This window comes from Amaranthus tricolor, chromosome 16 (genome assembly GCF_026212465.1).
Source record: "Amaranthus tricolor cultivar Red isolate AtriRed21 chromosome 16, ASM2621246v1, whole genome shotgun sequence".
Taxonomy (NCBI): Eukaryota; Viridiplantae; Streptophyta; class Magnoliopsida; order Caryophyllales; family Amaranthaceae; genus Amaranthus; species Amaranthus tricolor.
Window position 1 is genome coordinate 19,930,558 of NC_080062.1, and position 19,171 is coordinate 19,949,728.

Here is a 19,171-nt window from a genome sequence, read left to right on the forward strand (position 1 = left end):
TTTTAACATTGCATATCTTGCCTGCATCTCTTGGTGTTTGCTTTTGATTACTGCCTCTTATCTCTCTTTTTGATTATATCTACATGTTTAGTGTTGTGGTTTAATTATCCTACTTCTTTTTGATTGATGTCAAAAGGGGGAATATTATAGGCAAAATTATAAAAAACTACCTAATCTATACCCCATTTTGTAAAAAAGTACCTTATGTAAAAATTTTTGCAAAAAAGTACCTTATATAATACAATTGTTTGCAAAACACTACCTTATAATGGTTTGTGGCCTTTGACCGTTAAGCATAACCGTTGACCCTCAAGTGATAGTCACGTGATTCATTAAACCCATCTTCTTCTTCATTTCAGCGTGTTTCGATTCATTTCTTGCTGCTTGTTCATTTATCTAGCTTCTTGGGTTTTCCCCATTTCATTCAATAATCTCGCCCTTAAAAATTTCCACTCCATTTCAATTGGTTGAGCTTCAACTAACTTATCCAGAATCTTCAATGCTTCTTCATCTTCCCCAATTTCAAGCTTTTTCTGTAATAATTTCCACAGATTGTCCACAAACTCAGAATTTGATTCCATTAAGCGAGATAGTGGTGATTTTTCTTCATACCCAACCTCAATTTCATTGGAGTTTTCAACTTTGTCTTTTCCTATTGTTGATTCTTCCATAGTTGGTGTCAAAGGTTCCGCCTTTACGGCCATTTCCTTAAACTTGGAAGCAATTAAGGTAGCTGCCATTTGAGGGATTAATGTCAAAATTATAGGAATTTTAGCAGAAATGGAAATTCTGGAAGAGGGTTTTAGTTAGGTTTTTGAGGAGAAAGAAAATGAAGCAGTGGGAGGATAAATATTGCGATTGGATTTGCGGGATAGAAGGGAAGCAGAGGAAATGGTCAAAGCAGAATCCATTTGAGGAATAAATGGAAGATTTCAAGAGATAAATGAAGAGAACAGAGAAAGATGAAGGTGAATGTGTAGAAGTTTGAAACTCTGAAAGTGTGATGGGAGCCAAAGAGGGCTATTAGCAGCAAGAAATGAATTGAAACACGCTGAAATGAAGAAGAAGATGGGTTTAATGAATCACGTGATTGTCACGTGAGGGTCAACAGTTATACTTAACGGTCAAAGCTCACAAACCGTTATAAGGTAGTGTTTTGCAAACAATTGTATAATATTTGGTAGTTTTTTGCAAAAATTTTTACATAAGGTAGTTTTTTTACAAAATGAGATAAAGAGGAAGTTTTTTATAATTTTGTCTTTCTTTTATGCTGATCAAAGTTTGTGATATTTTAACATTGCATATCTTGCCTACATCTCTTGGTGTTTGCTTTTGATTACTGCCTCTTGTCTCTCTTTTTGACTATATCTACATGTTTAGTGCTGTGGTTTGATTATCCTACTTCTTTTTGATTGATGTCAAAAGGGGGAATATTATATTGGCACAAACTTAAAAGCGTATGCTTGGCTTATGACTGGTTTATGACTTAGTTCCTTATGACTCAGTTCCTTGCTTGTGAATGTTCATATATATGTTCTGATGAAAACGTTGTATGATCATGTTCTGATTATTATATATGCTCTGACTGTTATATATTCTGAATAAGTTAAGCTCTGATTAATATGTTCTGAAAGTAGTTAAGCTATGCTCATCTAGTTATATGCTCTGATGAATATCTGACTAATATGCTCTGAACTCTAATACACTATTTAGTCAAGCTCTGATTAAGGCTCTGATTAAGCTATTCTAATTTGTATTAGCTCTGATCATTGATATTGGGTAATGAATTGGAACTTTGTTTATTATGGTTGTTATTTGAAATATGAAAGCTTGCTCTGTTATTATTCTTAATATACTAAGCCCTATTTGAATGATTAACACATGTTCTGATTATCTACTCTGATACTCAGTATTATCATTATTTATGCTTGGATTACTTATGCTCTGGTATTCATTATTAGTATTGCTCTGATACTCAGTAATATTTCAATGTTCTGATTATGCTTAGTGTAATGCCCCGAATTTTTTCTATGGCATAATTTCCATTTTATTTGTCTTTCTAGTTAGTTTTCTTTAAGTCTAGTGTTTAATTTAAAATAATTTATTATGATATTATTTGTGATTTATTATAACTATCTCTTTTATGCTTTATAATGTGATTTAAAATGTGCCTAAGTTATTATTATTATTATTATTATTATTATTATTATTATTATTATTATTATTATTATTATTATTATTATTATTTTTATTATTATTATTATTATTGTTATTATTATTATTATTATTATTATTATTATTATTATTATTGTTGTTGTTGTTGTTGTTGTTGTTGTTGTTGTTGTTGTTGTTGTTGTTGTTGTTGCTGTTGTTGCTGTTGCTGTTTAGTTAATATATTTTTTTAATTAAATTTATGTACTACTATTATATGTCCTAGGTTATTTATTTTTTTGGACCAACTTGTGGTAACAAGTTTTAAATTAGGAGGACTAAATATTTTTTTAGTACATTATTATCAGGTAGGCTTGTAAAATTAGTGTTTAATTAGGTTAATTGATTCTAATCATGCTTAATTATTTGGTACATTCTAGAATGGAATAAATGCATGAACATCCTTCAAATCTTTTCATTTTCTTTTCCTTAAGTTGATTGAACTTTCTAATGCTCATAAATTTTTAGCCATTATGAGAAGTCTTTTGGGATGGTTTTTTCCCCTCCTATAAATACTAGCCTATTGTTATGTAATTTTTCATTCATTTATAAACTAGCTCATAAACTTTCTTTCTCTCATTCTTTTTCTCTCAAAAAAAGGAACATAACAAAATACTTGTTAGAGTAATCTATTTTTAATATATGCTTAGTAAATTATATTGTAACGAGTTGATTTACTAAGTTATGTAGAGTGGCTTTAATCTCTGGAATGCTCTATAATATTGGTTTTACTCTATTTTATTTAAGTTTCTTTAAACGTTTGTCATCATTAAAAACGGGGAATTTGTTGGCTCTCTTAGGTTTTGATGATGACTACACTTTATATAAACGAATATATTTTTAGAGATTGTTTGCAGGTCAATATCCGGTCGTGATTAAGATAGTTGATAGTACCTATGACTTGGTCTATAAACATGTACTCGTCAAAGGAATCCAAAAGAAGTTAGAAAAGATATATCACTTAGGATGTCAAATGTAGACAGGAGGTATACTGTTCCCAAGTTTGATGATCTAACGCTGCTGGAAATACTGTGCACCGTTCCCAGACTGAATTCAGGAGATAATACGTCTGCTGGAATTCTGATTATTATTATATTTTTTGATTTTTAGTTGATCATGTATTAGTTAAAATTAATTTGTTGCATTAATTAATTATTAAGTTGATTGGCAAAATATTTTCTAAATCACCTAACGTATGATTTTCTAAATCCTTTTTATAAGCCTTTATTTTCGGATCTATATTTAGTGAATAACTAAACTTGCTAAATATAGTGAAGGGATTAATAGCTAATTTTAGGGATCCTGGGCTATTATTAGTGAAAGGTAACCATGCCTATTATTGGAAAAGGCAACCATAGCTAATTTTAGTTAGGAAGAACCGTAAGCTATTATTTGTATTGGGGAACTATAACTAATTTGCCTATAATTAGTAAAAGGGGAAAGGTAGGTATTGTAAGAAACCGTGGCTTTGATTTAATCAAATATATGCCTATTTTTCTTTTGTTAAGGTAATAACCGTAGGTTTGACCTTACTAATTGAGATCCATATTATTCTCCTTATTATTTGGGGTAAGGGAATAGTGGGTAGTTACCTCCTTTTTATTAGGGAAATTGACCATATAAACAGAGGATTCAGTTGTTCCTCATTTTATGCATTCGTATGAGCAATTAAATTCATACGTTATTTTTGGAAAATCAACAAGAAATATTTTATTCTAAAATTGCCAATTAACTTATAATATTTTCTTCTGCAACTCTTTGATTTTATCTTTAGAGAATTTTATCCTTGTGTAAGGGTTTTTGAGAAAGTTATTGTAACTAGACTTGGGTGAGTCTAGGGAAGAATTAGATAGCTTCTAGTGAAGCTAGAGAAGATATTAGCTTTGAGTGAAGCTAAGAGAGTTGCTTTGAGTGAAGCAATTGAAAGGAGAAGTTGCCTAGTTGATGCGCTTTGAGTGAAGTAAGGTGTTTAATGTAATTGTAACGAGTTGCCTTAAACAAAGTGAAGAGTTTAGAATTCCCGTGGGGTCGTGATTTTTCCTTCTATTTAGGGCTAGAAGGTTTCCACGTAAAAATCGTGTTGTCTCTTTCATTATTTCGCTCTAAGTTTAAGTTTTATTTCTTTTATCTAATTCCGCAAAAACAGGGCTAAAACACTTAAACTTGTAACAACAACAATTAACCCCCCTCTTGTTGTTGTTCCCATCTCTAACATAGTCTACAGCAGGTGACTTAGATGCTAGAAAATCTAACTCGGGAATGTTTTTACATTGAGTAGAACGGCGGTGAGTTGGCAATCGTTTCTCTAAGATGTGGTCGCCAAGTCCACCACTAAAGTGGAGTATATAGCTATCGCCGAATCATTCAAAGAGGCAAAGTGGCTTACAAGGTTGGTTGGTGAGATGTACCCTAAGATGAGCTTGGTGCGTGTTTATTGTGATAGTGAAAGTGCCATTCACTTGGCAAGGAATCAAAACACTTTTCATCAAAGAACCAAGCACATCGAGTGGGCTTAGCGAAGATAAGCACTGATGATAATCCGACCAACATGATGACGAAGCCTTTGCCCTTGCCCACCAACAAGCTCACTTTATGTATGGACTTGATTGGTTAAGAAGCTCGCTTGATGTGAAGCCCCTAGGGGACATGTATGTTGTGTGTTACATGTTTGATTGTTAGTGATGTGTTGGATGGAGTGTCTTGGAAGAAGTATGTGATCTTGGTGAACTCAAGTCAAGGTGGAGATTGTTGGAGTTTTGGTGTGACTTTGAGTGCACCAATGGAGTTTGATGAGTTTCATGGTTGTGGATGTGTGTGTATGATGATGAGGGAGGTGTTTGATGGGCTGCTCGACCAAAACAAGCAGCTGCTCCATTGAATTAAGTAGCTCGACCAAGTCAGTAGCCTTCTAGACCCTTACTCGACAAAAGATCAAGCTCGCTTGACCACCCCCTGTTCCGCTCAACCAGTCGACCGAGAGGCTGCCAGGTCACTGTTTTATTCGCGATAATTGCTGCGGCTAATCATTAGGGCTGGGCCCTTTCCTCATTTACTCCCATATGTACACATGTATAAATAGAAGTCCCTACACTTATTCCCATGTAGATTCTAACCCTAAGCCAAACATAAACCCTTCTCTTTCTTTATTCTTCTTCTCTAAGTGTAATTCTCCATTGTATGAGTTGTTGAGAACTTCATTGATTCTTCACATAATATAAGCAAGCTAACCACCACCGAGGACGTAGCCCACATCGGGTAAACCTCGTAAATCTTGTGTCTCTTGTTTATTGCTTTTCATTACTAGTTTATTGAAGTGTTTGTTTCATTGCATAGAACACCCATACCATAGTTCTTGGGTGCTTTTAGGGTTAAAGGTTAAAACTCTAGACCCTAGTGTGCTTGTTATTTCAGTAGTTATAATGATGTTTGAGATGTTATGACCCTTTAAGAGATTGAGATTTGATTCGTTTGGGTTAAGTAAATCCCCCTTAATGACTAACTTTCTTAGTTTATAAGTAAACCAAGTTGTTATAATTGGTAACATTATTCTTGTTCAAAAGAAGTTTTTTTTTTATCATCAGACCCCATAGTCAATACTTTGTAAAACATTGCATAAAAGATATAATAATATTTTATTATTCTAATGCCATTAAACGCATCTACTTAGGGTGCAAAGATTAAACATTCTAATATGTAGTCGTTTCAATAAAGTGGAGTGCATGAGCAATTTTCACATTTGAACTCACGAATATTTAATAGGAGGTAGTCTAAGTAACGGTGATTTGTAATATTGACAAATCACCCTTATGTGAAAAAATTTAATAAAGTGGGGCCATAAGGATTTTAACTTATCTTTTTTGTTATGTTTATTTTATTGGTATTTATTTTGTCTTTTTGTGTTAATTTACAAATCACATTGAGTGATAAGAATTTCTGTACTTAGTAGAGTACAACCTTTTCATCATTTTTTGTGAGCCTTAGACTTTGAGAAATTATTCTATATTCAAAATTTTCAAACAAAATTTAATAACAAAATAAGCTACAATAAGTTATAGAAGTACATGAAGAAATCTCATTTGTGAATTGTGATTGTTTAACAAATGAGCCAAATACAAGTAGAGCTTAAACAAGGTATTCACTAAAAACAAGTTTGAAGATGGTGTATATAATTTTAAGTTCAATTTTATATACTCTTCTCCATTAAAAAAAATTATAATAGTGATTAATCCATTACCTAACTCTTTCACCGGATATTTGAGGCGTCAATATTTTTTCAATGTGTAGACTCCTACCATATGTTAAAGTATATAACATATCCTGGGGTCTTAACCATCACCTTAAACTTTTGGTTGAGTTGGTTCCCTAATATGATATCAGAGCCAAAGGTGGTTTCTGATATGATGTGGCTCACATGTGAGCGGAGTATTGGAAATACTTCGCATGTGAGACATGATCCCACATCGATAAAGACTTGTATAAAGACAAGATCCTGCGGGTGTCCCATGTCCACACGATGGGCTACGGTGAGATTATGTGACGAATTGTCACGGCCTGACATGGTATCAGAAGCCAACGTGACAAATGGTCACGGGTTCGAATCACAACCACCCCTCATTTAATGTGGAATATTTAGCGTCTATGTGCATTCACACTTCTAGCTTAATAGGCTCTCGTGTGAGGGGGCATGTTAGAGTATATAACATATCCTGAGGCGTCAACCATCAGCTTAAGCTTTTGGTTAAGTTGGTTCCTTAACACCTACCATATTTTTTTCATCATTTAATAATAATAGAATATATGTATACTACAAAATTACAAGATATATTTGTAATTTCTTTTTTGCATTAATGATAATGGACTCCTTACTTTTTTGATCACTAAATGGACAAAACTTGAAGATTAGTATGCAACAATACGTTGCTTAGAAATCATGATAACTGAGTGAAGGGCGATTCCTAATTTTTCTTTTGTGATATTTTTCTCACAAAAGTACTTGGGCTATGATTATGAAAAATCACTATGACATACAATCAATCACATTACACACTCAGTACAAAGCAGGTAATTTTAATGATCATGTGTTTAGAAAGATAATAAAATTAGAAACAATATAAGAAGCTCGTAAATATTTTTATATGATCAAGTGTATATAAATATAAAACAAGGATTCTGAATTTTTTAATTGTATTTCTAAATATTTTTATCTTCATTCAACCTTCTCTATTTATAAAATTAAATGCATGACTTCATCACATCTTTTACTCCATATAACTAACTAAAACACCAGTTATAATAGAGAAACACAAACTTACATAACATTACATTCATTCATTAAACAAAGCATCCATTTACAAAAATGTGTGCTTGTACATGTGTAAGCAAAAATCATCAAAAGAACATTCAACCTTGTGAAAAACAACAATAATCAAATAAGCACAATAATGTTCGAACGTGCATTAGTTCTTTGAGCTTGTCTTGCCTCATTTCGTTATTGCTTTGTATGTTAGTTCTAATGCTATATATGTCTCATTATATTGTTGTACTTTCGAGATATCCTAGCATGCTCTAAATATCTAACAAATAGTAATGTTGCTTTTATAAAGAGTTATAAGTTAATCTAATAATCCCTCCAATTCTTTTTAGTTGCCTTATTTTTTAATTTGGGCAATTCACCAGTATTGGCCCATTTTTATTTTAAGACCCACATTTATAGGTGGTTTTCTAATTTTCTTAACATTAAAAATACTCAATATTGCAAATGAGTCTATTATTTTAGGTGATCCCCTCCAATTCTTAATATTAAAAACTCAATATTGCACATGAGTCTACTATTTTATGTGATCCTCTTATTTTCTTAATATTTGTGCCCAAATTAAATAGGTCAACTAAATTAAATTAGAAAAATTAAATTAGAAGGAGTATTCAAAAACTTTACTTTTCACCGTTATAAATCTATTAACAATAAAAAGCGAGCATCAAATTCTACTATTCACAAATTGATCTAATGAACAGTCATCTTCCCATGCTCGACACATTTATGCGGCTTTCCCGCAGATGCTTCCACGCCAAGCCTTTTCAACTACTCAGCTGAGTTCTCTTCACCTACCTGCTCCCCTGCTCCATTCCAGCACATCTTCAACTACTCAGCTATAACTTCTCTTCAACCATGCTTTTCTTGCCTCCTACTTTTAATTCATGCCTATAATTTCATAAATTTAGTGATGCTTGGATTTATTTCAATGCAGTTGCCATTAATTTAATGGCGTTTACTTTCTGTTCCATTCGGATGAATAAACTGCTGTTTGGATTAATAAGGTTAGGATTGATTTAAATTCTGTTGCAATTAATGGCAACTCCCATTTACTGTTGTTCATTTTAATCATTTGATTCTTTTTTAGCATCTACTGTTCTACATTTGTTTGGCTATTCTCATTCATTGCTGTTGCATTCAGTTTAGTCATTTGATTCATTTTAAAAGAGCCAACCTTCTAACTTTGAATGGAATTTGGCGTTCGAAGAGGAATAACTGTTGAACGTAGTTTTCTCGACAAAAAAAAGAGCTTTGTAAGTGCTTTCTTTCTTTTTCTGGATTAAGATTTTCCTGTTTTTATTTTGCTAATTTGTGATAGAATTTTTTCTTTGAACTTCCATTTTTATTTCTACTTTCTCCATTTTCTTTTAATTCCAACATTTCTCAAAACTCGAATGTCAATGCACGTATCTAAATGCTATTGTTTTTGAATTGGTTTTTACAATTGATTGTTCCGGAAATTGGGTTTTAAGTGTCAATATCTGATTTTGCTATTGTTTTTGAATTGGGTTTTGTTGAAAGATGACATTTTTTGTTTTTGGGTTTTGTTGCAATGGCTCTTTTGTGTGTTGATGCCATTGAAGCAAAATACAACTACTAATTATATTGAGTACCAAAATACAGATGCCATTAGTTCATTTTAGTCCATTTAAAATCTAAATTATATTGAGTACTAAAGTTTGTTAAACAAAAGAGATCATGAATGTATACTCATTTTTCCAATTTATATTGTATTAGGTTTTAGTCTATTTATTAACAATAAAAAGCGAACATCAATTTCTACTATTCACAAATTGATCTACTGAACAGTCATCTTCCCATGCTCGACACGTCAATGGCTATTTCCCGCAGATGCTTCCACGCCAATCTCACTCCATTCCGGCACATCTTCAGCTACTCAGCTGAGCTCTCTTCATCTAAATCAACCATGCTTCTCTTGATTTCTTTCTCCTCCTTAATTTGTGGGCATTAAACTTTTAACTGTTATACTTACTTTTCTTGCCATCTCCAACCTGTTGTACCGGTTTCTTGCAAAGATGGGAATATGGGTTGCAGTTAAAGCTTCCACCATTAACAATAAGCAAAGTGAGAACAAGGGTTTATATATTATTCTCAAGAACTTTCAATTTAATACCTACTCACTTACATCTTTGCTCTTTGCGTGTGTAAGGTAATTCCTACCCATTATTTCATGCTGGATTGTTTGATGATGTTGGATTGATTCCAACTTAATTACCATCAATTTCTCCTGTTGCATTCGGATGGAAATTTAGATGTTTACTGTTCTACTCCTACGTTTCATGTTGGATTGTTTGATGTTGTTGGATTGATTTCTATTTAATTGCCATTACATTTTTTTGTTGCATTCAGATGAAACTTTTAATGTTTAATGTTCTATTGTTCTGATTTAAATTTAGAACCATAAATTTATGTTCATGTTTGGATTGCTGAGGTTTGGATTGATTTAAATTCATTTGCGATTAATTATATTCTACTGCTCTCAGATTTAAATTCACCTAAATCAACCATGCTGGATTGTTTGATGATGTTGGATTGATTCCAATTTAATTACCATTAATTTCTCTTGTTGCATTCAGATGGAAATTTAGATGTTTACTGTTGTACTCCTACCTTTCATGCTGGATTGTTTGATGTTGTTGGATTGATTTCAATTTAATTGCCATTACATTTTTCTGTTGCATTTAGATGAAACTTTTAGTGTTTAATGTTCTATTGTTCTGATTTAAATTCAGAACCATAAATTTATGTTCATGTTTGGATTGCTGAGGTTTGGATTGATTTAAATTCAGTTGCGATTAATTTTATTTTACTGCTCTCAGATTTAAATTCACCTAAGTCAACGATGCTTGTCTTGCCTTCTTTCACCTCCTTAATTTGTGGGTATTTAATGCTCTTCGATTACCTACTCCACTCTAGCACATCCAATCTATTGTACTGGTTTCTTGCACAGATTTGTAAATATGTGTTGCATTTAAAGCATCTGCAAAGAAAATTGAAGACAAGAGTCAAGAACTTTGAATTGAGCTACTTACTCACTTCTAGCTTAGCTCTTTGCTATGCAAGGTAATTTATTTATGATGTTTGGATAGATTTCAATTGCCATTAAATTACATTTTTACTGTTCTGCTGCTCTCATTCTAGATTTTGAATGTTTGGACTGCTTTCAATTGCCATTAATTTATTTTTACTGTCTTACTGCTAGCAAATACTGTTTGGATTTAGTTTCAGTTAGACTGTCTTGATTTAGGATGTTTGGACATTACTTTCTCTGGATTTATGATGTTTGGATTAGGTTGCAACTCTTATTTTGTAGCTCTTATCTCAAATATTAAAGTGTTAGGATAAACTTCATACATCATGTTTTGGCTGCTCTGAATTTTTGTTTCATTTTTACTGTTTTGCTTCTCTAATTCTTGATTTAGGATGTTTGAACATTAATTCCTCTGGATTTCTGATGTTTGGATTAGTTGCCAGCTCTTATTTTTGTAGCTCTTATCGCAAATACTAAATTAAAGTGTTAAGATAAACTACATTTTGATTTGATTTTGAAATACAACATGTTACCTTTCATATTTGCAAGTGGTCAGTGTTACCTTTGCTACTGGTTTGTGACATGAAGATTGTTACCTTTGGATTTCTAATTCATAGTTGTTTTGCATATAGGATTGTGTTTACTAATGTTTACTTCCTTTTTCATTTGGATGAAATATTAAATTCAGTAGCCATAAGTTCAGTTGATGTAAGTTCAGTTGCCATTAATTTTGTATTGCTGTTCTGCATTTGTTTGATTCATATATTGTTTGTGCTCAGTAAAAGTTACATTCAGTTTTGTGACTTGGATTGTAATGCTTACATGCTTCATTGTGAGGGTTGTGATATTTAATCGTTTATTGTACTTCGCTCTGGTAATCTTGATCCTAAATAATACATTCTCAAGGCGGCTTCCCCTATGATTTGTAACACCAAATCTATCTATTAAGTATAAAAAACGAGCAACAAATTGTACTGTTCATAACTTGATCTAATGAGCAATTTGCTTTCTCTCTTCAACACGTCACTCCATCTTTCCCGCAGATCTATCCACGCATACCTCTTCAACAAAGCAGCAGCCCACACTCCAGCTACCTACTCCATTCCAGCACATCTTGAACTACTCAGATGAGCTTTCTTCTCCTGAATCAACCATGCTTGTCTTACCTTCTTTCAACTCCTTAATTTGTAGCCATTTAATGTTCTTCTATTGTACTATTTTTCTTGCCATATCCAATCTGTTGTGCTGCTTTATGTGGCTCTAATTTCAACGGTTGTTCTTTCTGATTATGCTGCTTGAAATATGCATAACAACTATTTGTTCATATGCTCTAATTTTTTTGTTTACAATTTAATTTTAGTGGAGTATCGGTGTGCTCTAATTTCATAGTGTTTAGATAAACTAAATTTAATGTTTTATAATGGTTTCGGTTTTACTGTTTTGCTTCTTATTGCAATTATAAAGTGTTAGGACATTAATTTCTACTGTTCTCTGATTTCGGAATTGGATTGGGTTGCATTATTTTTTATATTGTTGTGATTCCAAGCTTCGATTAGTCGTACATTACTTTCTTGGCATTAATTTCGAAATTTGTCTTATTTAGTTTACTCATTTGATTCATAACATTAACAGTGTAATCAGTTTAATCATTTGATTCATTGCATTATTTTTTAGAGTGTTGTTTTTTATTGTGAAGATTTGGTTGCGTCGCATTAACTTCAGATTCATAATCAACGTGGCTACCAAACGTCACATACAAGAAATTATTCGCATTTAAAGTTTTGTTAGTATGATATGGTGGGGTTGAGATGAGTTTAATTCGTTGTTATCAATCAATGGCCTTAGAAAATTAAGTCATTGCGACTTAGACATTTAAGTACCCGCCTATTTATTGTGACAGGTTATGGATAATCACAATAAAGTGATTGCAATTTCTTTCAAGTATCTTCTAAAGGATCTTGTTAGAGTCTTAGATACGGAGGATCCTTTTTATGGTACTTTAAGAAATGTTTCTACAGTTGCTTTTGTAGTTCTTTTAAGCAGGGAGGAACAGAAAAGGTATTTTACATAGTTGGTAAGATGTGCCCAACCTTGCTTGAATCTGAAGAATCAGTAGCTTAGAATGTTATACAATCTCTTGTACTAGGTTTCTCCTTAATCATAGATGACATTAGCAAGAGTAAACAAGAGCGTTGTGAACAATGCTTTGGGCTATTTTTGAAGGCTAAGGGGAATCGTAGTGCATTTAGGATCGATGAAGTTGTGGAGAAAAAAATTGTTATGGACCTTCTTAAACATATTCAAAATGAGATGGATATTCATTTAACTAAGTCTTATTGTATCAAATTGGGTTCTGCTAAGTTTTTTTCATGGATTGGTGTGCGTCGTCTTCGAGAGTCTAACGAATTAGAGTGGATCGTAGGCGAAGATTGTTTCACTGCTAACACTGCTATACAATCAATGACTAAAAAGGTAATTGAGTTCTTAGAACCTATATACCATTTTGAGGTTAGAGATGTGAATTACAAGACTGTGAAGAAATCTAGGTCTTTTTCTTTGTTACAAAGGGAGAACTATTTAGGTGCTATGGAAATGAAATATGGCTTTATTGAACGGGAGGTTCAACTAGGGGAACAAACAACTAACCAATGTGTCACTCCTACTTCAACAACCTCACACATCCTTCTTTCAAGTGTATTACCTCCACCTCCAAAGAAACGCAAAGTCACCACAAAATGGTCAGTTTATGCAACTGTCTTTGGATCTACCTGAGGTGTTTAAACATACATAATGAGCCTGCTTTGGTGTTTTCTTATGTTTGCTTCTTAGAAGCAACACTTAATTAGATGTGTTTTGGTGTTTGCCTATGTTATTAAGGAATGTATAGAGGTGATCATCTTTTGTAAAGAATTTTAGTAGTTCGCATTCAATATAATGTACTCCTTTTTTATGGCTAAATTCCATGCTTTTGTAATGGATCTTCCTTATTAATCTAAGAATGGTTCCTACTTTTATGAACAACTTTTATACTTTGTAAGGTTAAATGTAGCTCCTAAAGATTTGATTCTTTACCTTTCTTTTTGTCACGTGTTGGTCTGATCTAATAGTTTAAGTGTATGATTCAATAGTTATTACATACACTGTTCCTATGATCGTTGCGTTGCTAATGTGTGTTGTGCTACTGGTTGGTCTGGTTGAATGTATTGAAATGTGCAGTTTATGCCTTGGTATTACTACTGTTTATGCACGTTGTACCTTGATACTACTGTTTATGCACGTTGTACCTTGATACTTAATATTGATGTACTTTGTAAGGTTAAATGTACCTTGATACTTAATATTCACTGTTTACTACAGAATTCTTTTCTTATAACGCGACACATCCTTTTGAACCTAAATATTGCTTTCCAGAGTTTGTTGAGCATCATGTTTGGCATTCACAAAGCAAAAGTTGGAACAAACGAAAGCAAGGTACATCGATTGGTCGTCTTGCATTTGTTGCACCGTCTGAAGGTGAACGTTATCTTTTAAGATTGTTGTTAGCACGCGTAGCTGGTCCATGCTCTTTTGCTGATCTACTCACAGTTGACGGCCACAAATGTTCAACATTCCATGAAGCCGCTTTGAAACGTGGTATAGTTGAGCCTGATGATTGGATTGATCGACGCTTGGATTACGCAGTTACTGTACAACAGCCTCATGCTTTACGAAGGTTGTTTGGCACAATTCTTTTTTTCCTGGTACCGAGTAATCCTGCTCAAATGTGGGATAGGTATTATGTTCACTTATCAGAGGATTATGCAGGTAAGCATCCATGTTAGCCTCATAGAATTTTATCTCTAACTTGTCAATCACTTGCCTATTTTTTGGAGAACATGGGAAAGAGTCTTAAAGATTATGGTTTACAACACCTTTGTCAAGAGATGTTATTGATGCTCTTGATGCTCCTATTCCGAGGCATGTAATGCTGCAAGGAAACAAATCAACAATGAACAACGAACTGCATACAAGTGTATTATTTCTCATGTCAAAAGGAAAAAACCGGGTCTATTTTTCATTGATGGCCCAGGGGGAACTGGCAAGACCTTTTTATATCGTGCACTGTATGCAAAGGTACACCTGCTCAATCAAATTGTGTTACCGACAACAACTTCTGGTATTGCAGCTTCCAACATACCTACTAGTCGTACTGCGCATTCTAGGTTTAAACTACCAGTTGATTGTGGACAATCCTTTACATGTAATGTCAATAAGCAATCAAGTCTTGCTTCTCTTATTAAGGAAAGTTCACTGATTATATGGGAGGAAGCTTCCATGGCTCGTAGAGAGAACATCGAGTCACTTGATTTGCTTTTACGTGATCTATGTTTACCTGATGTTCCCTTTGGTGTTAAGGTTGTTGTTCTTGGTGGTGACTTTCGTCAAACTATTCCAATTGTTCCCAAGAAATCACAACAAGAAATAATTGGTTACAGCTTAGTTAGTTCACACTTGTAGCCTCTTTTCACCCGATTTGAACTAACTGTAAATATGCGAGCACGAGAAGATCCAAAATTTTCCAGGTTTTTGCTAGCATTAGGCAACGGTGAACTTCAAATGCAAGAAACTGAGTTAGTTAATATTCCAAAGAGCTTGAATTTGAGTTGTAGAAAATATCCTACAACCTTTGAGGATCTATTGCAAGCAATATATTCCAATATTTCGACTCAGTCTATCCATCCATCATTTTTTGCTGAACGTGCTATATTGACACCTCGGAATGAAGATGTTGATTTGATCAATTCAAATGTTGGACCTCCTGAGTTTTGATGATGACTACACTTTATTTAAGCAAATATATTTGTAGAGTTTGTGTGCAGGTCAATATCCGATCTTGACTATGATCGTTGATAGCACCTATAACTTGGTCTATGGAAATGTACATGTCAAAAAGATCCAAAAGATGTTAGGAGAGTATATCGCTTAGGATGTAAAATGGAGACAGGAGGTCTACTGTTCCCAAGTTTGATGTTCTAACAAAACTGGAGATTGGAGACAGCACACTGTTCCTTTGTCGAAGTCAACTGAAAATACGTCTACTAAATTTCTGCTTTTAATTATATTTTTATTTTTAGTTTATGTATTAAATAAAGTTAATTTGTTGCATTTATAATTTATTTAAGTTAATTGGCAAAGCATTTTTCAAAATATCTAATGTTTTTAATTAACCTTTATTTTAGGATTTATATTTAGTAAATAAATTGAATTTACTAAATATAGGAACAACAGTCGTTTTCTGTGGGAGTTTAGAATAACTATTTCCTAAAAATTAGTAAATAGGTAACCATCCCTATTATTAGTAATTAGCAACCGTCCCTATTATTAGTAAGTTCCACCGTATCTTTTTTTAGCTTAAAGTTCCAGCAGTTATAATTGAAAAAAGGAACTGCAGCTAAATTTAGTACAAGGGAACTGCTGCTTAAGGGAACAGAAGCTATTATTAGTAAATGGGAACAACGGTGATTGTTAGAAAAATCGTGCACTTGAATTGGTCAAGTCTAATGCCTATTTTCAGAGAATAACCGATTGTTGACTTGGATTTTAGGATCCACGTTACTCCCTTTATTATTTGGGTTAAGGGAATAATAGTTGGGATATTCCATTTTATTAGGAAGTTTATTTCTATAAATAGCAATCCAATTTCGGTTGTTCCTAAGTATCCAACGTATGAGCTTTCACCTATTCATGCGATATTTTTGGAATTTTTACAAGAAAATTTTGTTTTAAAATTGCCAATTAATTTATAATATTTTCTTGTGCAACTTATTGATTTTATTGTTAGAGAATTTTTATCCTTTTTGTAAAGGATTTTGAGTGATATTTGTAATTAGACTTGGGTGAGTCTAAGGGGGAATTAGATAGCTTTTAGTGAAACTATTGTGGAGTTTAGCTTTTAGTAAAGCTAAGTTTGTTGCTTTGAGTGAAGCAATAGTAAAGAGAGATTGGCGTAGTTGATACGCTTCGAGTGAAGTAAGGTGTTTAATGTAATTGTAACGAGTTGCCTTAAACATAGTGGAGAAATTAGAAATCCCGTGGGGTCGTGATTTTTCCTTCTAATTAGGCCTAGAAGGTTTCCACGTAAAATCGTGTTGTCTCTTTCATTTATTTCGCTCTAAGTTTAAGCTTTATTTATTTTATTTATTTCCGCAAAAACAGGGCAAAAACGCTTAAACTAGTAAAACAACAATTCGCGCATAAATCTCAGGCCCTCAGAATCATCTGGTTATACATTCCAATTTCAGAGATTGCAATTTTCGATCAAGTTGTGCTTTGCAATGATTATTAATAAATCACAAGGTCAATCTCTACATGAAGTTGGAGTGTACATTCGATAACCATGTTTTTCTCATGGGTAGCTGTACGTTGCACTTTCTCGGGCCAGGAAAGCCAGCAACATAAAGGTGTTAGATGAAAGTTCAATAGAACAGAAGGCAACATCATCATGTGTTACAAATGTGGTTTCGTATGATCTTTTGAAGAAAGCGGGCATTATATGATAGTGTTTTGATAAGGTAAAAGAATTGCATTGTTAACAATTCATAATTGCGTAAAAACCTACCTTCAAATGGATTGTTCTCATGTATGAAAATTGTTTATAAAACATATTCTTCAGTTTTTTATTAGATCATGATCATTCATGTTATTTATAACCATTTTTAGTCTTAATTATTGTCATTTGGAAATTTGCAATTTTAAAAATTTATGAATGATAATTTCATGATTAGTGTCTTTTTGGGCTTTTAGTATAATGGAATATGTCCTTGAATCATGTTTATTTTCCATTTGTGTATGTTAAATTCAGGTCTTCATTGTTTTAATTGATTGACCTTTGTGTTCATAATAAATTTATAGTGTGGTGATTTCTGGTGTCTTATAGGGTGGTGATTTGTGGTGTATATCCAAGAAGAGCGATCTTGGATAAAAGCATTGCTCGAAAATTGTAGCTACAATGATATAAGAAAATTTATTGGGTGTGATCAATGCAATAAAAAGACAGACAATGAAAGGAATGAAGTTTTTGAATGTCCATGGTGCCACAAGAAATAGAGCATCGCTAAGCCACGGTTGGTTCATAAATTTATATGTACAACTTTATCTATTCAAAACTCTCATATACAATTTTTGCTTTTGTCATCTATCAGATTAACGCTCACTTTTGACGCCCACGATAGCACGGGCTCTATCCAACTAACTGCATTCAATGACACCATAGCATAACTCTTTGGAAAGATTATCGATGAATTATATAGTCCAGCTACTTATGTAAGGCAAAAATCTCTAAAATCTAACCTTGCCAAATTCGTAACTTAATCATTAGTACACTTACTACTATTAGTTTATCTTCACTAAACATGAACATATTGAATCTTATCAAGACATTGCTCAATCCCTACGAGTGAAACCGATTGAGATACAGCTGGGTCCAACTGTCGCTTTATCTAAAAGTGGTGTGCTAAAGTGGGTTCTAAAATCAATTGCAATTGCCCCAGATACTTCAACAAATCCACAACACTTGGCCTGCAAGTTGTCCGAGACTCATTCATCACAAGAAAGTGTACCTGCTCAACTAACTGATGCTACTTCTTTACATGCTCCAGGACCATCATTTGCATCGCATAAAGTAGATACCGATCCCATTCATCAGAGGAAATTGTACCAGCTCCATTGACTATTGCTCCTTCAAATGATCCACAACTGTCATCTGCATCAAATAAAGTAGGGACAATGAAGCATAGTTTAGATTTTTCGGATGCAACTACTTCTTCCGATGTATTGGACTTCAATGCTTGAGTTGTCTATGATGTTAGCTTTTGAAACACAATCTTAAATATTGTTGCCTTTTTGAAACACTTCTTTGGCAACTCCAATTATTAGGAGCTCTAACTTTTCATGCTAGCCCACCACAACCATGTTCATTTTGCTTAACTATTTATTGAACATGTAGTACTATCTTTGCTTTTGTATTACAACTTTATGTGTTGCTTGTTATCATAATTTTGTTGCTATTATAAGTGAATATTATTTGTCTTGCTTTATTGGTGTTAAACATATATGATTTTGATTGTTGTATGAGCCCAAGAACAAAGGATCAGTACCCCATTTGCTCTTTAAAAATTTTCGTAATTGGAACTTAGAATCTGTATTTCCGTTACTCTGTTTTCTAGGTTTTTGCTCTCTTTTGCATATTTGTGTAGTCTTCGTTGATAATGGGACGTTGGACAACTTGTCTAGGGTTCGGATTCACATTCCTTGGAGTGGATACACTAGTTTGTTGGGATCTTAGTATCTCATCTTGTCGTTGTTGTTCAATCATTTGTAACTCATCAAGTGCTGTTAATTTCAACAAAATACACGTGTTAGTAATCTATCTCAATATTGAACACAATGTAAAACAATGATAAAGTACACAAAACATATAAGGTACTTGAACCATTAAATTAAAAAATTACCCGTATTAGAAATATTGTCAAATTCAAAACCATTAGCTTCATTTGCCTCATTAGCATTCATCATCCTACAATTAAGAATGAGTGATTGAACAAATTCAAAATTATCTT

General features: G+C 33.1%; 1 long non-coding RNA gene and 1 pseudogene across 8 annotated transcripts; one reads left to right on the forward strand and one right to left on the reverse strand.

Moving 5' to 3' along the window:
- Positions 1-392: 392 nt before the first annotated feature.
- LOC130802607 (protein SLOW GREEN 1, chloroplastic-like) lies at positions 393-911 on the reverse strand (annotated as a pseudogene).
- A 7,303-nt stretch (positions 912-8,214) lies between these two features.
- LOC130802702 (uncharacterized) lies at positions 8,215-18,582 on the forward strand. 8 transcript variants are annotated; one of them, XR_009039802.1, is made up of 7 exons: positions 8,215-8,526; positions 8,664-8,775; positions 9,332-9,692; positions 10,494-10,606; positions 11,618-17,125; positions 17,491-17,677; positions 17,756-18,580. It is a non-coding gene; the product is annotated as an uncharacterized LOC130802702 (long non-coding RNA). The 8 variants fall into 8 exon arrangements; XR_009039801.1 differs by having other exon boundaries at positions 10,363-17,125; positions 17,756-18,582; XR_009039796.1 differs by having other exon boundaries at positions 9,332-10,606; positions 17,756-18,581.
- The last annotated feature ends 589 nt before the right edge of the window (positions 18,583-19,171 follow it).